This window comes from Podarcis liolepis, assembly GCF_965112155.1.
Source record: "Podarcis liolepis genome assembly, chromosome: 8".
NCBI lineage: Eukaryota > Metazoa > Chordata > Lepidosauria > Squamata > Lacertidae > Podarcis > Podarcis liolepis.
In genome coordinates, this window is record NC_139560.1 from 47,309,953 (window position 1) to 47,337,505 (window position 27,553).

At 42.8% G+C, this 27,553-nt stretch overlaps 1 protein-coding gene across 10 annotated transcripts in view; it reads right to left on the reverse strand.

The window, feature by feature from the left end:
* DLGAP1 (DLG associated protein 1) overlaps positions 1–27,553 on the reverse strand; it is a 291,661-nt gene that overhangs the window by 128,831 nt on the left and 135,277 nt on the right. For 9 of the 10 annotated variants that reach the window (XM_083518618.1, XM_083518617.1, XM_083518611.1 and 6 more), the window contains one exon: positions 14,523–14,634. The gene's annotated coding sequence lies outside the window, so the exon portion shown is untranslated. Of the gene's footprint in view, positions 1–14,522; positions 14,635–21,733; positions 21,753–27,553 lie in introns of those variants that run through there. The other variant, XM_083518620.1, reaches the window with a different exon arrangement.

The following is a 27,553-nucleotide window of genomic DNA, read 5'->3' on the forward strand; positions in this document are numbered from 1 at the left end:
TTGGACACAAATGGATAAAGGGTGTGAATGTCAGTACAGTGGTACCCCTGGTTGAGAACGGGATCCGTTCTGGAGGCCCGTTCACAACCTGAAAAGAATGCAACCTGCATCTGCGCGTACGTGGGTCGTGATTCACCGCTTCTGCGCATGTGCGTGATGTCATTTTGTGCGTCTGCACACGCGGCAAAACCCAGAAGTAACCCTTTCTGGTATTTCCGGGTTGCCATAGGATGCAACCTGAAAACGCGCAACCTGAAGCAAACGTAACATGAGGTATGACTGTATTTCATCAGCATAAAACCATGTGAAACCCACACAAAATTTCATACTGTGATCAGTGCCTGTTCAATCCCAAAAAACCTCATCAATGCTGAAATGAAATGAAGCACAGCACTTTGCAGGATCTGGAATAGACGGAAGGAGATGTCTTTCCCCCAGTGCTTACTTTACATGGCAAATTCTGACCCCCCACAATTGTTATCAAAAGTGTAGCAGTTTAAAATAGAGCACAAAAATCTAAAGAACAAATTTTGAAATGGAATCTAAAGATGTCACCATGACATCTGTATTTTACCAGTCATCCCTCTTTCTTTTTTTAACGTCTCTGCAGTGCCTCTTTCAAATATCACAGAATGTGTTTCAGCTGAACTGATCTGGAATGATTTTTTAAAAATAAAAATATTTATAGACCGCACCTCATACAGAAAAACTCAGGGTGCTATACAATATTTACAAAATTACAAAAGAGATAAAATGCCATTAAAAGCAATACTGATCACAAAAATGACTGCCTTATCTTAATTGGGGCACCAAATGCCCAACTTTAAGGCAATTTGCTTTCTGAAACACAGGAGAAAACTAACAGCACCTCCTCCAGATGTATATGGTTTTATATCATTTGAAACAACATGTTCTAGTTTAAATATGGAGGGTCTGCCTAATTACACTAGAACAGGGCGAGTCAATGCAGTGTCCTCCAACTGTTGTGGACTCCAGCTTCTATTAGCCTCAGCCACATGGCCAATGGTCAGGGATGATGGAAGTTACAGTCCCAACAGGGCACCACATTGACTACTCAGCTAACACAGACTTGATAGGTGTGTTTGGATGATCAAATCGTGGCTTAATATAAGTTAATATATGACCGAGCCCATTTGCATTTTCCTTTGCATGAGCTAGAAAACAAACAAGACATCTTTCATTAACTATAGTTTGAAGATGCTTTTTATATCTTCTTGGCTTGCTCTAAAGCTATTAACCATGACTTCTTTTCTTGGACAAAATGGGAAATTAAAGTTAATGGAATACTTCTACTGGTTTGTTTGCTGGCTCACGAAATGAGAGGAGCCAAGGTGCTGTGTGCATAGGCAAAAGAGTAATTAGTAGAATAGTAGTAGTAGTAATTATTTTTTATTTGTATCCCACCCTCCCTGGCCAAAGCCGGGCTCAGAGTGGCTAACAACAGGTAAAAATAGCACAGTGTGCATAAAATCGCACAAACAATTAACATTGGAATGCAGTTAATTTTGCCCCATTTCCGAACTATGGACAAGAGATCAGGGATGCCACATGAGCTTGGCATTTTCTTCATCCCATGAAAGCCCCTCCTTCCATTCTAGAACTCAATACTGTTAAAAAAATATTTATTACATTCAGCCATGTAGAATCAAACAATTTCATAACACTACATTAAGTCATGGGGAAGAACCATTTGCACCCTTTAACTTAAATTTACATTCAAGTCAATGTAATGCAGCCTATGTAATAGTGAATGAAAGCGACGAAAGCAAATAAAGCCCACAGTTGCAAAAATTAATATACCAATGTCCCAAGCACTTTGAGAGCTTAGTGCTCTGCTCTAAGAGAGGATTGGGAGGGCCAGGAAGAGTGTGGCAAAGCCGCAGAGATGCACAATCAGCAGCAAGATATAAAGATAGCTGCCAGTGTGTCTGATGCAGGTCTTAGGGAGGAATAGTGAAGAGAGAAAGTGTGTGAGAGTGAGATGTCAGCAGGAAGGAGCTTATGAGAAAAAGGACAGAGTTAGAATGAAATAGGGAGAGAAGGAGGTGAGAAAGAGCCTAAAGTAAAAAGAGCACAGTAACCAGGGAGACAGAGGTCCCCAGAAGGGGTGGCATAGTTACAGAGGAAGCCAACAAGGCTAGAGAAGGTAGGAAGGAGGGAGAAGAATTAGAATAATAGAACTGTAGAATTGGAAGGGACCCCACAGTTCATCTAGTCCAACCGCTTGCCATGCAGGAATTGGCAAGCACTTTTCCAAGGGGGCCATGAAAAGTGAGCAAGATAAAGAAGGAAGGGCTGAGAGGTGACAGGTGCACCTTAACAGGAAGGCAGGTTTTGGCAGGGACGTAGCAGGCAGAACATGTGTGTGATATTGTCCAATGGAAATACTGTAGAGGGTGACAAGAGCCCTAATCTCAGCCTGACTTCCATGCTCACTAGACATCTCTGAATATAAGAAACCTCCTGGCATTGTGAGAATCCTTGGGAGCCAGGGATGAAGATTTTGAGGAGTTTACAACCTGTAAGTCTGCCTATTTTGTTTGTCTGCTTCCTTTAAACATCGGCTTTCTTCAAGAATCTTCTGAAATTAACAGCTTGCCTGATTCCAACATGCAATGAATTCTGTGTTTATTTTTGGAGGTTCTGCACTAATTTAGAAAATTTAGGGAAATTGGTAAAGGAATGTTCAAGTGATTTCCATTTGCAGCTCATGAGACTGCAATACCATGCAGCTATAACAGAGACACAAACTGAGATGAAGAATGTGGATCAGGGAGGTGGGGCAAAGTGGAAAAAGCCTCTTCGATCTTTCCGCCCTTCCATCCCTTCCCATCCACTGCTGCTGCCTTTGCTCCCTCATGAACACAGCAGCAATGGACTCATAAGGGTGGTAGGAGGCACTATGAGAAAACTGGTTCTACATTCTAAGCCAAAAAAAGAGGCAAAGGTACTCAAAAATAAAATATTTTTAATTGAAAATACTTATAGTGATCTGGTCACAGCATGCTATTGTTGTTTTCATTATTATTATTACTAATATTGATGTTATTATTTATTGATTGCCTTCTATACAAGCCCCCCCCCCCAGAGTGCTTTGAATAGCTGTCTGTGGTGAACGTGAGTAGTTGCAAATGATCTCCTTGTGTAGGGACTCTTCAACATGCCTAAACAAGAAGGGCTCTTTTTAAAATAAATACATTTTGAGATGTGTGTTAAATTGGTCTGGGAAATGATCCAGTTTTGGGGATGATCTCAGATAATTTCCTGGTTAATCTGCAGCAAGTAGGAGGAAAATTCACCCATTCTAGTCAGAGCAGCGGCTGCAGTTACTTGGAGACACACCTTAACAACTACCATGACCTATGTGTACCATAAGCAGTTACATCCAAGAGATGTAACTGCCCTTTCACAAACACACGCTAAACTTCACACAATACATCAAAAGCTAGAAACAATATAGATGAGACCAGCCACTCACTGTACTCCTAATCCCTAAGGGGAAAAAATGTTATAGGAGAAGAACAGTCCAAGTCCTGTAGTTGAAACAGTTTTTCACGTCTGTGGAAGACTACTCGGTTCTTATTTTTAAATGCAACATAAAACGTCTTCAAGCCAGGTAACTCAAATTATACTGGACAGCATGAAGCAAGGGAACAAACGCAGTATCTAGCCCACCAGCATAATGTATTTTTCCACCCCACTCCTTCACAATACCCAATGCCATCCAAATATTGTAAGCATATTATATGACCTGTGATGCTTTACTGTCATTGTTACTCCTTAATGCAGACAAATGCATCTGTGCAAATGCTTACAACTGCGGCATGATCAATGGTTACTACTTATGATGGCTGTATTACCTCTAGGATCAGAGGCAATATGCTTCTGAATACTAGAGCTGGGGACTGCAAGCAGGAGAGCGCTGTGGGCCCATGTCCTGTTAGTGGGCTTCCCATAGACATCTGGCTGGCCACAGTGAGAACAGAATGCTGGACTAGGTTAGTCTGATCCAGCAGGGCTGGTCTTATATTCTTATGCTGGAGTACTGACTGTCTCGCCAGAGTAGTGCATGCTCTGGTTATCTCCTGCTTGGATTACTGCAACGCACTCTACATGGGGCTACCTTTGAAGGTGATCTGGAAACTACAACTAACCCAGAATGCAGCAGCTAGACTGGTGACTGGGAGTGCCTGCTGAGACCACATAACACTGGTCCTGAAAGACTAACATTGGCTCCCAGTACGTTTCTGAGCACAATTCGAAGTGTTGGTGTTGACCTTTAAAGCCCTAAAAGGCCTCGACCCAGTATACCTGAAGGAGCGTCTCCACCCCATCATTCTGCCCGGACACTGAGGTCCAGCGCTAAAGGTCTTCTGGTGGTTCCTTCACAACAAGAAGTGAAGTTACAGGGAACCAGGCAGAGGGCCTTCTTGGTAGTGGCACCCGCCCTGTGGAACGCCCTCCCTTCAGATGTCAAAGAAATAACAACAACAACAATCTTTATTAAAGTCCAGAGACCCAACACATCATTACAAAGCAATACACAATTCATACAGCCTACTTCCAGGTTAAACAACTACCTGAAGTTTAGAAGACATCTGAAGGCAGCCCTGTTTAGGGAAGTTTTTAACGGCTGATATTTTAATGTATTTCTAATCTTTTGTTGAAGCCACCCAGAGTGGCTGGGGAAACCCAGCCAGATGGGTGGGGTATATATAATAAATTATTATTATTATTATTATTATTATTATTATTATTATTATTATTATTATTATTATTATTCTAGCGGCAAATGCCACGAAATGTTCTTTTACTATATTTCTTCAGAGAGTCCCCTACCTCCTCATGATTCTACAGCATACTTTTACCTCCTTGAATTGTCAACATGTCAACACACTGTGAATCTCTATTTTGTTCCTATTGAAAAATACAGCAATATAACAGTATTATATGACATGTAACACCAGAACTTTCCCAACCCATGATAAAAAAGTGACACACATAAAGTCACTTGGGGGAAGAAAAACAGGCAAACTGATTAAAGCAGTTGAAAATTACCTTTCTTAATTTTTACACGAAGCTGTTATAATGTGCAAAGACAACTTGAGTAAGAATCCTTGGGGGTGGAAACAAATTGCAGAAAATGTTTAGAGCCATATATGCAATTTCTAAATCATTCTAATGAGCAGCCTCATATTTTATAAACCTTTGCTCTCTTGATGAAGAATTGCAGGCTGCATTATACTTTAAAGGAGGCAAGCAAAACAGCCTCTCGAGGCAACAGATGAATAAAAGATGATGTTTTCCCAAGGGAGAAGCATTAAGCACTTTATAGCACAACAAAACTGAGAAACCCCAAGCAAGGAAGGGGGACACAGCTGGAATTCAGCAGGGAGGAGACTGATATTAGTTTTGGCATCTGCATTATTTTAATTCCCATTGGGGTGCAAGCAGATCCATAGCATTTTACTGAAGGCAAACAAAGCAGAGCTGTATAGCTTCAACCAACCCCTCCCGCCCAAAAAAGTCCAAGGTTCATCCCACAGATTCAAAGTAGGTTTGTCATCAAGTATACACACAACAGGAATCATTAGCCAATGCTTGACAACTGTATATGATACTGATGGCCGTCAATATTGTTATAGATCTAGGGTACCAAAGCCTGGTAGAAATTAATAAATGGTAGTATTTAGATAATATTTGGGATATGAAGGGAAATACAAGCTGTGCCAGACAGGAAATTTCTGGGTTATCTTATGCAAACCAACCTGGTCAGTCTGGCTAAGCGCAGAGCCGTTAAGGAACAATGGAGAACCAGGCACTGAGCCATTAATGTCCAGCTCTGAGGAGTGGACACAGAGAGGAGAACTGGCATGTTGCCAAGGTGACGTGTGTGTGTGTGTGTGTGTGTGTGTGTGTGTGTGATGATGCCACAGGAACAGAAGTAAAACTTTGGAAAGAGAGACACTGCAAAGAAATCTACTCTTCCTTACTCCCTGTTGTTCAAACACAATTCAATTGATTCTGGCTTCTAAATTTAGAACACAGTAAGCTCAGTGATTTTTATAAAAGCAAATGAATGCATAATCATAGTCAGGTACACACAAAATTGAATTACAATCTCAATATTTGCTATGGTACTGATTTACGTTTGTCAAACTGGTATGCTTAATTGCACTTCCAATATTATAATAGGGTGCCTATGAACATTCCTTATACCTTGGGCAAATATAACAGCTCACTCTGAATCACGTTTAAAATGAATAGAGAAATATGAGCAAAACATCCACCAAAAAGACTGAGCAACCCAAACGAGGGAATTGTATCTTGACCACTTAATGTAGCATGAAGGTCCCAAAGGGCACAGCCATACAAATGCTTTTCAGCACTTTCAGATAAGCAGGTGATGCATTTCCAGATAAGCAAGGCGAAAGAAGCTTTGACTCTGCAGACAGCTTGCCTAGACCTTTAAGTCCCAATATATTCATGAGAAACTGATCTCCCTAATCTCCCCATATAGAAACTGTCACTCTTGTAGATGTTGCCTCCTTCTGATAAACTGTTTCAGAAGTGAATATCAGCAATAATTTTCCAAGTGGAAACTTACTAGAGCATGCAAACAACTTCCTGCTGAGCTGACCAGCTATATTTCCCCCATCAAAGTTCTCCACACCTTTGCTTCCCCAGATTTCATATGAGGTGCAGGTGTATGGTAGATTTTTTGTCACTACTTGACGGAACAATGCAGATGAATCCTTACCAAGTGGTTGCACGCACTGCATGGCAAATCACCACTAGGTAAATTATTCCTTCATAACCACCCAATCATCCACAAGGGGATTCTTTCTTTCAGTTCTCCAGTGAACCGATCAAAATGTATTTAATTGATGGGATGGACAGTCTATTTCAATAAATTAGTAATTTTTTAAAAAAATAAATAGACAAAGGTATGAAGGAATACAGAAAGAGCAGGCACATATTGGTCAACATAAGGTAAGTCAGGGCTGTCTTAAGCATATGCGGCGCCAGGGTGCAAAGATCCACCCAGCGCCGTCCCCCCCAGGTTGCCCCGTCCCAGGCGCACAGGAGGGCGGAGCTGGACGACTGCCTCAGCGTCTCGCTAACTCAGTCGCCCCTGAACTCGTGGCGCAGAGCCGTCCACAGCAGAAGAGCCCACTGCTGCGCTCCAACTGATGGGTGGGCTCTTCCCTGGACTCAACTCTCAGGCCCTGGACTCTCGGCCTGGCGCCCCTGATAGCCCAGCACCCAGGTGCCCCGCACCCCTAGTGCCTATGGTTAAGATGGCCTTGCGGGAAGTGGAACCTCCATCAACTGTACCAAGATGCCAGTTCCATCAGAGTCCTCTCTCCATCAGCTGATACCTAGCAACAGCCATCACATCAGGTTGTAGCAGAGGGAGAGAATCAAAGCAAGCCAATGCTGATGATTATATTAATATTTATTTACATCCTACCTTTTTCCCAGACAGGGACTCTACGTGGCTTACAGATAAATTGGAAAAGCTAAAAAGATAGCAAAGGTAATCATTAAAAAGTAATTAAAAGCTAATAGAATTAAAATCATATAAAAAGATCTATTTAAAAAACAGAGAACAAGAAGAAGTAGAAGCAAAAACAACAAAGCAAAACATCACAGAACTAGGCCTTTCCAGTCATTTCATCACCATCACCATCACCATCACCATCACCATCACCATCACCATCACCATCACCATCACCATTATCATTATCATTTTGCCTTGCCCTAAAGATATTATCGAGACACAAAACTGCCCTAAAGGCAATGTGGCTCAATGTACCAATTTGTGGGCTTCAGCGCTAGAATTTTCCAAATGTTATTTTGCTCAGGTCCAAATGTTTGCCTGAACACAGAGCATAAAGAAGTTTATAAGATGAAGATGGCTGAGGTCAGAATAGATCTATCTCAGTGCACAGTAACTTGCTTATAAATGATCACCTTTTCCTCAAAATATTATTCAAATTCTATTTCAGGCAAGAAATTGTGAATTATAAATTTAGGATGCATTCTATGAAGCCACAAATATAATCTGCATTTTCCCCACAAGCCAGAAAAGCTTCTTTGAACAGCGCTGCCAGGGTCTTAACAAAGGAGCCTTCTCGGTTGTTTGTGACTGTGCCAAGTTTATTAAAAACTACTGCAATTAGTCAGAGCAGCCATTACACTTTGGACTGTGGGTGTGCTATAGCAATGTGGCATGTGCCACAGTGGGAGATGTTCAGAAAGGCAGCTTTCACTTGTGTGACTATATTGCCCTCTAATGCCTGATTTAATCAATACTTTCAGACTCCAAATATATTCCCTTAGACAAGGATGTGAAGCAAGGCTGGTAGAGACTTCTGCTTCAGACCTTGACGGCTGCTGCCTTAAAAATATTTGGTTAGCAGGTCCAATCCTCTGACTCAGTTTCACATGTTCATATGATATTGGGAGTGGGGCGTGAGTAGTTTTATGACAATAAATTGAAAAAAGAAAAGGATAAAAGGAAATCACTCATGCATGCAAAGCTGAGAGTGATTTTAATACAACGGAGGAAAAGTTTGGTTTGCAGACATTGCCTAAGACATCAAATTCTGTTGATGTTATTCCAGTTAAATAAGATGATACAATTTGGTGTGAAATAGAACACCTAGGTATGTAAAAAATAGAGAATTCATCTCTGAAATGTTGAAAATAAAAACGCTGTTTAAAAGTATATATAGAACTCATATGCTTGGAGAGACTTGGTCTTATGCCAATTCATGTAACCAGATTTCCAGACAAGGCATTCTGTCCATTCATGATTTCCCTGCATACAGGGAACATACAGTGGTACCTTGGGTTAAGAACTTAATTTGTTCTGGAGGTCCGTTCTTAACCTGAAACTGTTCTTAACCTGAGGTACCACTTTAGCTAATGGGGCCTTCCGCTGCAGCCGCACAATTCTCATCCTGAAGCAAAGTTCTTAACCCGAGGTACTATTTCTGGGTTAGCGGAGTCTGTAACCTGAAGCGTCTGTAACCTGAAGCATCTGTAACCCGAGGTACCATTGTACTGTACTTTTCTGTGTATAAGACGGTGTTTTTTTACCTGAAAACAACGCTTAAAAATTGGAGTCGTCTTATACATGGGTAGTCCGGGGGGGGGACGACGTTCGAAATGATTTCTGTCTTGAGTAGTAGATTGTCACTGGCGTTATTGCAGGTGATAGGCTGCTGTGGCAATGTCCACTTGCAATTGGTTGCTGCGAGAATGTCCGCTTGTGATTGGGCTCTGCTGTGGCAATTGGGTGTGTGATTGGGGGCGGCTAGTGTTGATCGGAAATAGGATAGGAGGCTTCTGCATTGCGTTCGATCGCAAGCATTTGGAATTTGGGTGAGCTTTTTTTTCATTCCTCCCATTCTGGACAATCTTCCCCCATTTTCTCAAAATTGGGTCCACAAAATTAGGGGGCATCTTATCAATGGGAGCTTCTTATAGACGGAAAAGTACGGTACATATACTGACTAGATTTTTTTCACTGAAAGTTCCATGAACAGCAGATTAGACTGAATTTCACAGGATTATCAGAAAGCAGAGTTGCCCTTGCAAACTGGCTACACTAAAGTTGCACACCAGAATCACATTATTCATTATGTTTATATATACCAAAATGTGATTCCCTCCCCCTGCCCCCATTTCATAAAAGAAATTGGAAGACTAGCATGTATTGCACATTCTTATGTTTCAATTTTTTGATAAAAATGTATTCTCCCTCATTCTGAAGTTCTGCTTCTAATTATTTGTCCAAATAGGAAACCCCTGAAAAAGAGGTATATCTGATTCATTACACTTTAATTTATGTGCAGCATATTCCAGAGCATTTATAGTTAACTGTTGCCATCAGTTAACCACCTTCTGACTTTCTCAATCAAATCCTAATAAGGTCATGCTATACCCAGTTATCTGGGTTTTTGCACAGATTTAAAATTAGCACAGTAAATTACAGTGAACATATTTTACATGATCTGTGAAATCAAGATCAATAGTTCCAGTCTTCCAAATATTTCCTTTTGAAGCCTACATCAATGTTTTTCTCCTTTCTGATTTTGCCGGGCCAGGCACAAATTCTGTTTCCAACAGAAATAGCAGCTATAACGTCAATTGCATACTTGGATAGTGAGCATCATGCCTCCCACAGAAGTACCGAGGGAATCAGAAGATGAATTTTACTTTAAACAAATGGTTACATAATGACAAAACACTTACACTGTCAGGCTCTGACTTGGAGGTGCCACAGTGCAAAATCCAATATATTTTCATTAATAATTTAGAGTGATTTGTGATCTCTGCCATAAAGCACTCTATTTTGCTAACTCAGTGAATATACTTCTATGCTTCTGTGGGAGGGGGGCAGGGGAAGGTACCGTAATCAATTTGAGATAATCAGAGCACTGGATATGTTTTAGCCTCTATGGACCTAAGTACACAATCTATGCTATCAGGGTTGCAGAACCCAAGGCCCAGGGTCTGTACCAAGGCAGGGCACACACTCTCTCATTGATCCTGCTCTACACTCATCTTCAAGTGCTCTAGCCTAACTGGAACACGTCCTTGGACTTTGATGATGCCTCTTGCTTAACTGGACAGAAAGAGGTGTAAAAACCTTTGTCTTTTGCATGGCTGGAATAATAACCTACGATACCCAGAAAATAGATGCACCCATTGCCTCCATTCACTTTTGCCCCTGGCCACACACACTACTGTCCTACGGCCTCACGGAGGTTCTTCACAAGGGAACACAACCATCGGGTTGCAAATGGCTCCTCACCCCTCGCTCTTATCTTTTACGCTTGTTACATGGAGGAGCCTGCAGCAAGGCAGCTCAGTTGTTGCAGCACCATGGAGAGTTCTGAGTGAGCGACTTGCTCTAACAAGGACTGGAAGTGAACCGAGTTCTTGCAAGTCTGTCTCCAGTCCACATCACTTAGGCTCTTTCCCTGTTTCCAGGACTAGAGGTCCTTAAAGGCCTAACCCTCTGTCTTGAAGAAAGGCACCTCTTCACACAAAAGCCATGCATGTTTCAAGGCTAACGAATGAATTAATTTATGCAGAATAATTGACAGTAACATACAGCTCATGTTTCAATACAGCTTATGAAGTAGCATTTTCTTCTACTAAAAGAGGGAGAGAACATCCTGGATGCGTTCAGGACTCCTAGAAATCAGATGGACAGACACAAACATGAACAAGGGATGCATGAACATCCTGCAGCTTGCACCCAAAGTTTCAGCTTTTTGTGAGTGTTCAATCTGAACACACAGAAAGTTCAATGGTGCTCAAAAACATTCACTGTCATTACCATCTCCCCTTTCTTCTGTCCCTAAAGATCCTAAATGCACTTGGATGACAGAATGAAAATGGAAGGTAGAGGATGCTGTCCAGCCCATGATGAGCCATTTTCCCTGGCAAAATAAATCATGTAAATTGTGTCAGTTTCCAATGAGGGTGCTAGCACTGGCTATCGTTGTTGTTATTTTATTTGTATCCTGCCCATCTGACTGGATTTCCCCAGCCACTCTGGGTGGCGTCCTATCTCTGGCAGTACAGTGAAGTGACTTCTGGCACCACCTTCCTCTGCTTTGCCCCAGTTACATTTCTGGGTTCCTGGGGACAGGAAAGGAGGAAGTGGTGACAGTGCTTGAAAGGTTGGAAGTGAGCACAACCCTGATTGCACCTCTACCCTGCTCACAAGATTTCAATCAGAGGTGCTCACTTTTGTTATTCTTTCTGCTCAAATTCTTGCAGCATCCCTAACAGGAATACAAAAGTTACGCCAATACTCATAAACTCATAGCAAGAAGATAATCACTTTTGGATCTGAGCATAACGGTAAGCCAACCAATTAGGTTAGAAAGAAAGACTTCACAACCTGTCTCCTAACTTGGGCAGATTGAGAAATTAAGGAACCTAGTGGCATTGTGATGTGGCAACACCTCTTCACATTATGATATTGAAACCTTGGTAATAGAACCATTTGCTTATGTTGTGAATTTTGGCTCTGCCAAGTCACTATACAGTGATCTGGAAGCACTCACCCTCTTGTCCCTGGCCATTCACTGCATAACATGCCAGTGCAAGGTGAGCAAATGGGCAGGTCTCACAAGGTCACAATGCAATGACTAGCATTGCCCTGATCCTTTTTGCTTACCACTTTGAAGCTCTAAGCTGAATGTAGCCAGGGACAGGAGACAATAGGATATGGCCTAGTTCCCTCCCCTTGGCCAAGGATAGCCTGGAATGGAAGTAAGCTTATACTGTGCCACTAGTCCATCTGGATAGGGAGCAGGAAAGAGAAATCCCTCAGCTGACAGTGGAAACTTCAGGCAGTCAGGTGCAGAGAAACAATCTCAAGGAATAGGTCTCACAGGCCTTTACCAACATTAGGCTGAAAGTTATGGTGCCCACTGTGGACCTAGTCACAGTGATCTATCCCTGCAGGCAGTGAGGCCTGAGCCAAGAAGGGAACAAACTGGACAAGACAAACTTCTGGGGTTTTGAAATTGGCCACAACTTTATTGATTCCAGATGTAGAGTGGATTTGGCTTAGGCACTGGGTATATATCCCTCACAGCCCCCTGGAGAAGGCCTGTCTCAAGACAGGGTCAAAGTGTTGGAGCTTCTATACTGAAAGTGTTGGAGTTTCTATACTGTCTTAAACAGCGAGTTACAGTTCTGTGACAGTTCACTGGCAGGATGTGGGCTTTTTCCAGGGTGGTGGGGGGGGTTCCACCCCTTACATTTCATGTTACTCTTTTCTGATCCTCCCCATCATTACATTTACTCTGTTTCCTTGAATAGGACAAGTGGGATACGTCAGATAAAAAGGAAATTGTATGGGGTGCTTTCTGTATGCTTCTACATTTTTAAAGCTTACATATAAATAGAATTGTTCACAATTTCAAAAACATATAAAAGCATTATCCTTACATAAGAATATGACAAAATTAAATGGAACTGCTCAGTAGTCTAATAGTCTAGAGTGCTACTTTGCAGAAGATAGCACTTCAATGGTCTTACAAGTCTTAAATTAGCAGCCACTATTTACAACATATGGCTTTGCAGAAGTGAGTCAGAAAAAGACAACAAAAGTAATTAAATTTCCATCTTCGCCCTTGGTCCTATTGTCTCATAGTTTCGAGTATATAAAGCTAATTGCTCAAGAATTCAGGAAAAGCAACACAATATTTTCTATACTATCCTCTTACTGGCTTACTATTGCACTATTTTATTAACAAGCATAATCATTGGAGAGTGGGTGCTTAATAGCAGCAGTCATCATCCTGCTTGTTTTCAGAACAACCCTGGAACTGGTGACACGCACATGGCAAGTAACTATGTCAATCACACACACATATTCTTATCCTTCAGCTGTTACAAGAACAGCAGTGGGGCTAGGGTGAATGGAGAAGCCAGGTCACAGTAACCCCCACACTACTGAGGTAACGTATGAAACAGCCTAAGGCCTCCCAGTGAATTCATATCACTGTTCCAATCTGAATCAGGAACATCTCAGCTCATTGTTTATTATCTTAGTCATTTCATTGCATGAGCATTCAATGGCTATGGTTAAAGAAAACCTAGGGGATTACATGATGAATTCAATGACTTGAACTAATGGAGAGTGTGTTAACTCCCATGAATGCTACTCAAATCATCCCTCCATTCACAGTGGACACATGCCTAGATTCAATTGCCAGTATCCCAGAACAAAGAAATGACATAGTCAGTGATGAAAGCTCCTTGATCAGACTGCATTTGTAGATCCAAATCCACTGAGGTTCTAGATTCAGCCAGCCATTACATGGATAGCATCCACTTCCATAGAGACTTCTCATTTCTAGAGGAGATGTTTCCACACACTCATCCAGTTAGATCAGGGCAAGTATATATCTAAAATATTTATCTTTTTTTTTAATACCACATGTTTTTAAAAAAACATTGGGGCAGGGAATTGAGAAGACCTAAAACCAGAAATGTGAGGAGACAAAACCACAACGTTTCTAAACATTAACAGTGTGATGGATAATAAAATTTTCATTACTTGAAATTATGAGATGATGAGCTACATAAAATACAGAACCATGAAGAAAGTGAAGGACATCCAAAACACGTAGTTTTAATGTTTGAGATTTTTCTGCTTTTTATTATGTTTTGAAATATAAGATAGTCAAAATAAGTGGGACCCAGAATTCACTTTCCAGTAACATAATTATGAGTGCTGTAACAAAACATCTGCTCCACTCTTCATTTTTCTTTTGGACTTTCTACAGGCTTGAAAAATAGTTATGTACCATAAATATCCCTCTATGAGTCATTTCCTTAAGTGAACAGCTGCCTTCTAATTAGCCAAATGTTCTTCATTTTAAATCATACAGCTAAATGAACAACCTGCAACAGGATGAAATCCAATGATTTTTTTAAAACATCAAAACAGCACAAACCTGCCATTTGTAGCAATCTGTAGAGGTCAATACACCGACTTCTGTTCCAATGGGTTTAAAATAATCTTCTCAATTGTTTGAACCGAAGAATGTTCTCCAGCACAAGATGAATCTAAAACAGCGGGAAAAGCACAGCCTTCAGAAAGTCTTGAATACAAACATGATCAGGAATTCTTTAGATTTAGTGATAATAATGGGAATAAAGGACACCACTCAGACAAATGTGGAGCACAATCATAATGAACATCTACTCAGAAGTAAGCCCTGCTGATTTCAAGTGTTTAATTCTAGGTAAGTGTCAACAGGATGGCAATTTGGAGCACATTAACTCATTTAAACGCTTACCTCTCACCTAGTATAGCTAAACTATGTAACTCTCTCCCTCAGGAGGCTTCAACAAGAGGTTGAACGATTCCTGGGGAATATGACTCTCAGTGGCTACTAGCCACAAAGACTATATTCCACCTCCATTGTCAGAGCCATTACGCCTCTGAATACCAGCGGCAGGGCATCATAATATACGCTTAAAGTACAAATAATAAATTGAGCATCTTCAACTGTGTGCACTGCCAACCATGTGGTCCCAGGTACTGACATGGAGTCTGCTTCCCATTGCTCCACTCATTTGCCACTAAAAATACATGAAAGAGGTCTAGGATTAGATTAAATTTGGTTGCTATAAGAATAATCAGATAACAGATTTAAAATAAATGCAAAACATCAAATTTTACTTTCAGTCCCACCATATGCTCATATCAAAGTAGATCTCTTCTCAAAAGCTGTGCTTCTGGAAAAGTGACCTATCTTCCTTTGGGGGGAAAAAAGCCAAAATAATCTGCATTCGTTTCTAAAGGCCATTTTAAGATATTTTGGGTGCTCTTGGCTGCCATGCTGCCTTTGCTTTATACATGGGTGGGAAATGCTATTAGCTTTAATAAAGAATACAAAGAACTTTATTGGTTCAAAATGTGCTTAAAGTCTGACCCAAGTTTCCTTTCCTTTCCAAATATAAATTATGAAGCAGTCATTAACCTTCATTGAAAAATGAATCACATTATTAGCTTCTTCACTGTGACAGAGGACACAGTTTCTTTTTTCAAAAGAACAAAGTGGACCCTAATGTAAATCACTCAATTTGTATCAGCATATATATCAGGGAAAGTTAATATTTTGCATATGTGTGGAATATTTCATATTTGAGCTTATCGCAATTTGACCAAACCCCAAAGCACATCTACAAAGTGGTGGGGGTGATGATGATGATGATAATAATAATAGTTTATTTATACCCCACCCATGTGGCTGGGTCTCCCCAGCCACTTTGGGCAGCTTCCAACAAAATATTAAGATACAATAGTCTGTTAAACATTAAAAGCTTCCCTAAACAGGGCTGCCTTCAGATGTCTTCTAAAAGTCAAGTAGTTGTTTTTCTCTTTGACATCTGGTGGGAGGGCGTTCCACAGGGTGGGTGCCACTACCGAGAAGGCCCTCTGCCTGGTTCCTTGTAACTTGGGTTCTCGCAGCAAGGGAACCACCAGAAGGCCCTCAGCCCTGGACCTCAGTGTCCAGGCAGAACGATGGGGGTGGAGACGCTCCTTCAGGTATACTGGAATGAGGCCGTTTAGGGCAGGGGGTCAGCAAACTTTTTCAGCAGGGGGCCAGTCCACTGTCCTTCAGACATTGTGGAGGGCCGGACTATATTTTTTTGGGGGGAGGGAATGAATTCCTATGCTCCACAAATAACCCAGAGATGCATTTTAAATAAAAGCACACACTCTACTTATGTAAAAACACCAGGCAGGCCCCACAAATCACCCAGAGGTGCATTTTAAGTAAAAGGGCACATTCTACTCAAGTAAAAACATGCTGATTCCTGGACTATCTGCAGGCCAGATTTAGAAGGCGATTGGGCTGGATCCAGCCCCCGGGCCTTAGTTTGCCTACCCATAGTTTAGGGCTTTAAAGGTCAGCACCAACACTTTGAATTGTGCTCGGAAACGTACTGGGAGTCAACGTAGCTCTTTCAAGACCGGTGTTATGTGGTCTCAGTGGCTGCTCCCAGTCACCAGTCTAGCTGCCACATTTTGGATTAGTTGTAGTTTCCAGGTCACCTTCAAAGGTAGCCCCACATAGAGCACACTGCAGTAGTCCAAGTGAGAGATAACTAGAGCATGCACCACTCTGGCTGGTAAACAGCTGCTGGCCACAGAATTGACCTGCGCCTCCATGGACAGCTGTGAGTCCAAAATGACTCCCAGGCTGCGCACCTGGTCCATTCTGTCTTGTCAGGATTCAACCTCAATCTGTTAGCCGCCATCAATCCTCCAACCGCCTCCAGACACTCACACAGGACCTTCACCACCTTCACTGGTTCTGATTTGAAAGAGAGGTGGAGCTGGGTATCATCCGCATACTGATGAACACCCAGCCCAAACCTCCTGATGATCTCTCCCAGCAGCTGCATGTAGATGTTGAAAAGCATGGGGGAGAGGACAGAACCCTGAGGCACCCCAGGAGGAAGGAACAAAACCACTGTCTAACAGTGCCCCCAGCTCCCAGCCCCTCTTGACGGTCCAGAAGGATATGGTCGATGGTATCATAAGCCACTGAGAGATCCAGCAAAACTAGGAAACAACTTTCACCATTGTCCCTAGTTCACCGGAGATCATCAACCAGTGCAACCAAGGCAGTTTCAGTCCCATGATGAGGCCTGAATCACGACTGGAAGGGATCCAAATAGCAGTGGAAATTCAAATTCTATTTGTCATATAGGTTGATTTATACTTTTCTACCTACCTTAATGAGAAGTTACCTCATTAGTTTCAGTCACACGAAAAGAAGGCACAGAAAATGAAGGGGAGCCTCTACCTAAGTGGAAAGTTCTAACTTGAAAATATGAGTGGAGCTAACAATCAAGGTCCTGGAACAAGGAGACAATTGGAAAAGAAGTACAAATCTACTGTATTTTAGTGCTGAGTATTTTAATTTCCAGGTGTCAAGATTTTGAAAGCATATGTTTTGAACTCAAAGACCACAATATCCTCTTTATGAATATTATCCTGGCTGCCTTGTTAGGCATTAGCAATAGAAGGACATCAGAATGAAGTTTATGTGCAGATGACAAGATGAGGGGAAGAATGCCTGATGGGTGTGGAGATTAAGATTTAGGAAGGTTATGGGAAATGGGATCTAGGAAGTATGACACACTAAGGGTAGCTGAAGGAAAGCAGTAGATAATCTAGGAAGAAGATACAGTACCTGGTTGAAAAATAAATGGTACAGGCAGAGTCACAAGAAAAGCCTCAAGAAGGCATGGAATTAAGAAATAAGAAGCTAACTAAGATGGGAGTTAGACTTGGAGAAGCAAGGCAGACTTGGCATCAAAAACTGGTGCCAGCTACCTGCAGAAGTCTATCAGGGTGTATCACCCTGCTAAGGCATTAAGATCTGCTGTGGATGCCCTACTTACTAGTCCATAATTGAACGGGCTTTGTATCTCTACAGCTCAAGAAAGGGCCTTCTAAGTCACCACTGAGATTGTCCTCCCTCTTGAAATCCAGCTGGCACCAACCCTGATTGGTTTACTTAGCTTTTTAGCCAGGCTTTGAATGATGTGGGTTGGCAATGAATTGGACCACTGATAGATTTTAAAGCTTTTATTGGAATTGCCTTATACTTAGCTTCAATAGTTTGATGTTATATTTGGTATAACATCACCTTCTTTGATGAAGGCCAGGTCAATAATGAACCAATGAATGAATGAATAACCAGCATCCTTGGACACCTGTTGAGTCCCAGTGCCCCAGCAGGGTCCACTCCTGCTGATGCCCACCCTGGTTCCTCCACATCAGGTGTCTGGGTCTGCAAGCCAGCGTTTTAATTTTCTACAATGCCCCCAATATAGCACTGCTCAGTGGCATGTGGGAAATTAAAATTGTGGCCCATTTCCACCCACTGGATATGTTAGAGGCATTGTTCATGGATCATTGCCTTGTCGTGGCGAAGGGGCTTGAATAATTCAGAGAAGCTATGAGCTATGCCATGCAGGGCCACCCAAGATGGATAGGTCATAGTGGAGAGTTTTGACTAAACGTGATTCACCTGGAGCAGGAACCGGCAAGCCACTCCAGTATCCCTGCCAAGAAAACTCCATGGACAAAAACATCACCTTGCTGACAAAGGTCTGTATAGTTAAAGCTATGGTTTTCTCAGTAGAGATGTATAAAAGTGAGAGCTGGACCATAAAGAAGGTTGATCGCCGAAGAATTGATGCTTTTGAATTATGGTGCTGGAGGAGACTCTTGGGAGTCCCATGGACTCCAAGAAGAACAAACCTATCCATTCTTAAGGAAATCAGCCCTGAGCGCTCACTGGAAGGACAGAGTGTGAAGCTGAGGCTCCAATACTTTGGCCACCTCATGAGAAGACTCCCTGGAAAAGACCCTGATGTTGGGAAAGATGGAGGGCACAAGGAGAAGGGGACGACAGAGGACAACATGGTTGGACAGTGTTCTCAAAGCTACTAACATGAGGTGCTCGCTTCGGCAGCACATATACTCAAAGCTACTAACATGAGTTTGACCAAACTGCGGGAGGCAGTGGAAGACAGGAGTGCCTGGCATGCTCTGGTCCATGGGGTCACGAAGAGTTGGACACGACCAAACGACTAAACAACAACAATAACAATAATAAGGAAGGTACCTGAGTGGTTTAGTAATTTGGAGGCTTCAACATTCACATGCATCTCTCTTTACATGAATAATCTGCTGCAGCAATTCTCTTGTCAAGAGAAGAGTATTATAGAAAAGTGATTTGTCATCTTCTGGCATCAGAAAATTACTGACATCAGTTAGTTATATGTCATTCAGCTATGCAAGGCAGCGGCAACTCTTCAATTCTTGATGGAAGCTTTATGGGGGGAACTGGACTTTTTATTTTTTTAATTATGAGAACTCATGGTTACAATATCTACTTGGCAAAAATTTGCTGTCACAATACAGAAACAAAACTTTTACCAAACCCCTCCTCCAAACAACTGATTATGAAGTGCACCTCAGATTTAGACTGTGTTGCTTTCCTTTGAACAAAGCCACCAGAAGGAATCACAAGTTATTGCTCATGGATGACAAGTATAAGATTGCGGTAATGAAACCTCAAGGCTCACGTTGTCATTTGGAATTAAGATTAAATAACTTCAAATGTTGGTTTGTTTCCAACAGTATTCCTATTTAGCTCTCCATCATTCACTAAGCATGGGAACACGCTCCTCTAAAGCTGAAATGTATTTCACTCCATCTTCACTAGCAAGAGACAATAACTTGATGTGGTAATTTGTTCATATAGGAGCTGAATTGCTTCACTAAAGATTCACAGTACAAAATGTGTTATTAAAATCCTGCAGCTACCATCTGTTAACTGGGAAAATAAGCTGAATCACAAACCTGTTAGGACCTTCATCCTTGCCAGTATCCATGATTCAATCACAAGGCTCATGATTTTATGATGCATATTTTCACTGCTGATGTATTATATGATCTGCCCCTTTAGCAGAGGCATTCCCTTAAGAGTCAAGGGCCTGCAGCAAGCCTCCCTGCACTGCAAGGTCAGGCTCTTCCTTGATCAGGTCCTCTCCAGATGCCAAGTGCTCCTCTAATCAGTTCTTCCTTTTGTGCTCTTCCTGCGGCACATGCAGAGTGCTAATTAGGCAAGCACTTCAAGACACAGCCTGGCTCAGGGAGAGGCCTCCGTTGAACAGAGGCAGGTGGAGGGAATGTGAAAGAGACAGCAATGGAAACCTCAAGGCTCAGAGAAGAGAGAAGAACAAGAAGGAAATAACTAAGAAGACAAATGCAAGGGAAAACTGAACTGATGAGAGAGGCTGACTTCAGAAGGATTTTTCAAGAAGACTATCAGCCTTACCATACTTAAAACAACCCGCAATATATTCCCTTTTTACGCAGAATGACCATGAGAACTGTAGGGGGCTTAAAGTGGAATCATTACCTTAATGACATTATTTATTTAAGGGAGTTATTCATTACAGAAGTAGGTGAGTTTCCAAACCCCAAAATAATTGTTCTTATTCAGCTTATACATTTCTGACGCCTACAGTTTGTACATTACATTATCCACAGGTGCCTGGCAGAAGTTTTTTTGCTGGCTATGACAAAAGTCACGGTTTCCCCATTCATTTCTTTGAAGCACCATTTAGAAAGGTGGAAGCTCTGCATTGTAAGGAAAGCTGGCTATGGCTCTGCCATCAGCATACACTATAGTAAGCCGAAATCAAAGATATAAAGTCCCACACACATTACATGTGAATGCTAGTTCCACCTTTCAATAAAGACCAGCTACTAAATCAAGGGGGGCATGGGTGGCTCTGTGGGTTAAACCATGAAGCCTAGGGCTTGCAGATCAGAAGGTCAGCGATTCGAATCCCCGTGATGAGGTGAGCTCCCATTGCTCGGTCCCAGCTCCTGCCCACCTAGCAGTTCGAAAACACATCAAAGTCAAGTAGATAAATAGGTATCGCTCTGGTGGGAAGGTAAACAGTGTTTCCATGTGCTGCTCTGGTTCACCAGAAGTGGCTTAGTCATGCTGGCCACATGATCCAGAAGCTGTACGCTGGCTCCCTCAGCCAACAAAGCGAGATGAGCGCCACAACCTCAGAGTCGTCCACGACTGGACCTAATGGTCAGGGGTCCCTTTACCTTTACCTTTACTAAATCAAGGCAGATTTAAGAGTTTTTGCTTGGGGCAGAAGAAGACTTCCACTGTAATTAATTCATCACTGTCAGGTCAAATCCTTTGTCATCCATTTAGACTTCACTAGGAAGAACCTCCACCCACTGTATTTTTAACATGTGCTCATATTCTACAGGTTAGAAACCTTCTAAAGTTTATGTTCGAGACATACATGTTAAAACATGGTTGTGATACAGTTAAGCTGCCTCATATACCCATGTGAGAATATGTGTGTGCCTTCTCAGTTTCATGTGCAAAGTGGACATATGACTGAAACAATGAGTGGGAAAAGCACATGGTATAGTCTGCCAGAGCTCTTGACTCCTCAGAATTTAGGTGGAGACTGCACATTTGAAGACATCTCCATTGCAAATCCCCCTGGACATGAACAAAACAAGCTGTATTTGCTCCAAGACACAAGCTGCTCAAGTGCAGGGAGCTTTTGATATAAAAAGCAACACACGTACCACACCAGTGTGCTGAAGTGGTGCAATCCCACACAAGCTGTAACACATCATTTCCCATATGTTTTCATTGGCTCAAAATCACTTAAGTTTGTTGCATTTCAAAAGGCTGTATTTGGAACATGCCCCTGTTGTTAACCATGCTTCACCGTCCCCCACCTCCTGTGTTCTTGCCCTTTAATGCTAAATTTGTATACTGTACATCCATTGTGTGTCACAAAGGACATGAAGAAAAGCTTCTCAGCCAGAGAATCGGGGGGGGGGGGGATATCGCTGGAGCTTACTTTGCCATGGCAACGAATGGAATTTAGAAAAGAAGCCAAATATAGATGACTGAATAAGGCTTGCTTGGTAACGTCACTAGATTTTTATTTTGTTTCTGTAAGCCAGGGGCTTCTACCACAAAAGGTTGGAGTCCTTAATTCATCTCTTATAATTATTTGAGGGAGAATATATATATATGTGTGTGTGTGTGTGTGTGTGTGCGCGCGCGCACACACACACACACACACACACAAACATTTCCAACTCCAGCATTTCTGGTTCAAGAAGATTTTTGCATGGCAACAGCTACAGTGTCATCTTACATGAGGTAAGAAGGTCAGAACAATAGGGTACTATTCATTTGCCTCACAACCCCAACATTTCTAACAACCTTCCCCAACCTATCCAATAACAAGCATGGGCATATTTGTCCCAGTACTAGGGAAACTAGACTGCACTCACAGTCTAAGGACAAAGCGTCTCCCACTTCCTCTTCTATTTATACTGCACTTTCCAAGAACTTTACCCTCATGTCAAGAAGGGAGTTCAGAGTGGGTCAGGAATAACTCACAAGGTTTCAGTAAAGTTAACTCTTTATTCAAAGAAACAAAACAGCTCAGGGTCCAGTGAGCACAGCAACTTTCCCCAGGAACTCAGCATACTGCATGTCTGCAAATACTAGTATGGGCATTTAACTATAGAATTAATAACATTATTTTATGATTTACTAAAGAAAAGAGACTGAATATTTTTGTGTGTTTAAATAGGTGAATAATTATTGGTTTAAAAAAATCCTGGAAAACACTGATTGAATCTTAAGTAATGGAGTAGTTAATAAGGCATTTAAAATCATGATTATGTTATTAGATAGATTTCTTATTATGAATTCACAGGAGACATTCATTATCACTAACTGATTAAGGGAAAATTGTGAGTAAATTGAGCAAGCTGGCATAGGACAGATGACTTTAAGTCCACTAGATTTTTAAGGTTGCAGTCTTTTAGCCACTTACCTGGGCAAAAGTCCCCTTAAATTCAATGGGGCTTGCTATGGAATAGACATAATTAGGATTGCACTGTCAGCCAAAGCTAAAGAATAAGCGTTTTTATTTTATTTTATTTTATTTTATTTTAAGTAACTGATATAAAGTCCGCTAGTGATTTTGTATATATTGATTGATCATATGATCTTATCCTCAAGCTACACCCAATAGGCAAAACAGGATTCCCCTGTACTAGTGGAATCCAATGCTATGCTGGAGGGAGGAGGATGTAACAATACTTTTGGCTGCTGGGATTCCAACAGCAGAAGAGGTGGAGTTGGGGGGACTTGGCCAAGTTAGCAGAATGGCAGGAAAAGAATGAAAGTTAGAATTCGATGCTTGTTCTAACAACTGAAGATAGAATAACTTTATACCTACTAAAAAGGTGCTGCTGCTTCCCTTTTCTTCATATAAGCAAAACACTCACTGGAGTCAACCAGGAGCCAGAAAGCAGCCCCTTCCATTGCATTCCCAGCTACCATCACGAGCAGAATAGGATTCTGATGTAACTTGCAGCAAAATATTGCACACCACGAAGACTACATAAGGCCTACCAAGGAACACAGACCTTATACATCAAAAAGTGCACCATGGGCACACATATCCTTGCCCCCTTGTCTCAAGAAACATGAATGCACAAGTGGGAGTGCGAATAGAGTGCAAGTGGGAGTGCGAATAGTGGGAGTTAGCTCATACGAATAGAGTGGGTCAACAGGATCAACTGAAGCATAGCAAAAGACTTAATAACCCTAGAAATATAGTTATAAAGCTATTGAAACAGACATGTAGGATAAAGGCACTGTGCATAATTCTTATTATACAGAAAAATGAATAACTGAAGACATCAAGTAGGTAGATTCAGTCTGCAATCCTAGCCCCATGATCTTTTTCCTGGCCACTGACACCATGGAAAGCACGGTGGATGGAATGATACCACGGGGAATGTTGCCACCAGCAATAGCAAGCAGAGGGCCCCAAACTGGGCTGTTACGGGGTGAAGTAGAATAGGACTAGCCACAGATCTCCTGGATCTTAAGCACTCCATTCCCCTCAGAGAGGTCACCAACTGGGCCCACTAACTATGCCAGCCTGGAGCAGGCACAACAAAGAGTAATGAAAAGAACTGCCTCCTGCCATGTTCTCAGCTGGGTTGAGGATTGCTCGGCCCCTCACTAATACCTTATGATACAGTCAAGAAAATCTATATTGAGAAAAAGTTACATATCTGATAAAAATAGGGAATGCTAGTAAACATTGAAAGTGTTTCTTTTAAAAAGGTGGTTAGTGGTTAGAAGTGTAACAGAGGCTCAGTAACATCTGAAGATATTACTAAGGTCTGTATCAAGTACATTCGCATGAAAAGCCCAGGAGCTAAATTGTTAAAGAATCTGCAGGATTTGCCTCCATCCATTTTATTTTATTACTTTCCTCATTATGGTGCAACAGAAGGCTATTAGCTTTCCCCTAATTAGCTATTAATAGATTAAATAGTCCACTAATATCCCAATAAAGAGACTAAATAGCAAGGCTGATTCCCCCCCCCCGTTTTTAAAATAAAAAATCTTGTTGATAATATTATCTCTGACAAAAATATCTCCAAGCAATTTCTGAATGGTGCATGCAGTGGCGTAGCGTGGGGGGTGCCAGGGGTGCCGGCCGCACCGGGCGCAACATTTTTGGGGGCGCGTTTGGCCGGCCCACCTCGAGGAAGTGGGAACCTCTCCAAGGCACAGCGTGCCGTCGGTAGAGGAAAAAAGCCGCGCAGCAGCAAAGTCGGGAGGAGGAGGAGGTGGAGCGAGCCTGCTAATTCCTTGCAAAGTCGGGAGGAGGAGGAGGTGGAGCGAGCCTGCTAATTCCTTGCTGGGAATTAAGCAGCTCAAAGAGGCAAAGGAAAAGAGGTGGAGCCGCTGGCCCGGAGGGGAGGAAGCTGGAAAGAGCAGCGCGCCAAGCGCACGTGACGCAAAGAGCCTGCCCAAGTGCAGGCTGAGCTCCCCGTGGCAGGGGCGGAGGGAGCCTCCCTTCCTTTTAATGGGCAAGCATTTTCACGCGGGGAATCGACAGCAAATCCTCGGGCAACTCTCGGGGAAGGGGGCATGTGGGAGAAGTGTGGATACCTCGGTTGGTTGGAGCGCGGTGATGAGAACGCCAAGGTTGTGTCTCTGATCCTCGTTTGGGACGGCTGCATATTTATCCCTGCATTGCAGGGGGGGTTGGACTCGATGACCCCCAGGGTCCCTTCTAACTCTATGATTGGCGGGGGGGGGACTGGACTGAGAGGCTGGCCTTAGGGACAGAGGCAGATCTAGCTGCTCCAGCGCCCGGAGCGGTGCACATGCCATGGGGTGAGTGTCCCAGGGGGAGAGATGCCCATGGGGGGGTGGAGCGAGCTGTCCATGCTGGGCTGCTTCCTGGGGGGTGGGGAGCCATGCCGCTTTGCCAGCGCCCTTCTTCCTTTCCCTCTTCCTTTTAACAGCTATGGGGAGGCTCCCCCCCCCCAAGCAGCCCGGAAGCGAGGGGCAATGGCGCGACGCCGGCCCACAACTCCAAAGCCTCCCCCAGCTGTCAAAACAAAGGGGGAAGGTGGGGAAGGCCGCTGGCAAGGCGGCGCATCTCCACCCCTTCCCCTGACGGCTCGGGGTAGGCCTGGGAGTCACGGTGCGCCGAATGTCATCCCCCTCAGTGATGACACCTGGTGTGGACCGCCCCCACCGCCCCCTTCCTCTGCCCCTGCATAGGGACAGGCAGAGCCTGGGCTCCTCGGAGTTGACAAATGGAGGGGACCAGCAGCTGCCCAAAGAGGGGAAATATGATTGACTTATTCGCAGAATCTATAGCCCTCTCTACAGCTGAATTCTCCCCACTCCCAAGAGTGGGGAGCAAAGTAATGAAAACAAATAATAATAATAATAATAATAATAATAATAATAATAATAATAATTTATTTAAGCCCTGCCTATCTGGCTGGGTTTACCCAGCCACTCTGGGTGGCTTCCAACAGAATGTTAAAGTACAATAACCTATTAAACATTAAAAGCTTCCCTAAACAGGGCTGCCTTCTGATGTCTTCTAAAAGTCTGGTAGTTGTTCTTCTCTTTGACATCTGGTGGGAGGGCGTTCCACAGGGCAGGCGCCACCAGCAAGAAGGCCCTCTGCCTGGTTCCCTGCAACTTGGCTTCTCATGAGGGGACCGCCAGAAGGCCCTCGGAGCTGGACCTCAGTGTCCAGGCAGAACAATGGGGGTGGAGATGCTCCTTCAGGAAGAAGAACAATTTACAAAATCTTTTAAACAGGTCCATTGAAAAACTAATCAACGTCCTATTTGTCTGGGGGGAGGTGGGGGGCAGTGCCTGCCTGCCCCTTTCAAGCACGGCTGGGAAGAGGCCTCTGCAGGCTGAGCAGTGGCGTAGTGTGGGGGGTGCAGGGGGGGGCCGGCCGCACCGGGCGCAACATCTGGGGGTTAGGGTTAGGGGGCGCAAATCCACGGGTTAGGGGGCGCAAATTACTTCCCTTGCCCCGGGTGCTGACAACCCACGCTACGCCACTGGGTGCATGTACTGCATCTTGTGCAGTCAAGTGTAAGGGAACTTTAGCTGGAGTGGACTCAGTAAATTGGCAATGTGTGGTATTAAAAGAGATTCAATGGGTAGATATGTTCTTTGAAAAGGTTATCTAGAAGCTGTTATCTAGATGCTTACAGTGGTATCAGTAAAGTCACCAAATGGACCACAGAAATAATTTTGCAAAAGATATATGAGCAAATGAATGCACTGAGGAATGCTCCCCCCCCCCGCCATTTAACTGTAATTATAAAGTCAGGGTTTTCTGAGTGCAACTGAACACAGGAAGCAGCTTCATTCTGAATCATGCCATTATTCCATTTAGCTCAGAATTATCTCCACTGTGTGGCAGCAGCTGCCCAGGGTTTCCAATAGAGATCTTTTCCAGTCCTTTCTGGAGATGATGGGGACTTAACTGTGGACCATTTGCATACAAAACCTGTGCTCTACCAGTTAGCTATAGCCCTTCTTCAAAAACATATTTACTTGGATATTGAGAACTGTGAATATTAGGAAGTTCGTGGAAAAGAAATGTCCCGACTCTTCTTCCTGTTGCAGCCCCTTGAAAAGCCTCTACATAGAGTTGGTGGAGGATTCTCTAGAACAGGCTAAGAATGGCACAGAAAGTTGCAGGAAGGGGATATTAAAAGCCCTCTTCTATCTACTTACTTCTGTTCTGAGGTTCCATGTTATTATACCTTCTACTCAGTAGTTTATTGGCCAGAGTATTATATTATACATATTATAATTTATTACATGCAATAGACAAAGGAACTGTAAAAACAGCCACTCAGTCATTTTCAGATTTCTCAGAATAATGCAACTCAGCACTAGAGGAATCCAATGCAATGTTCCAAAATGCTTGCTACAAGGGTGGGATAAAGATGGTTTGCCGAATCATCATGTAAATGAACTAGATGGTTCTAAATGTTTGTAAGGGCAATTATAAGATCTGTTAG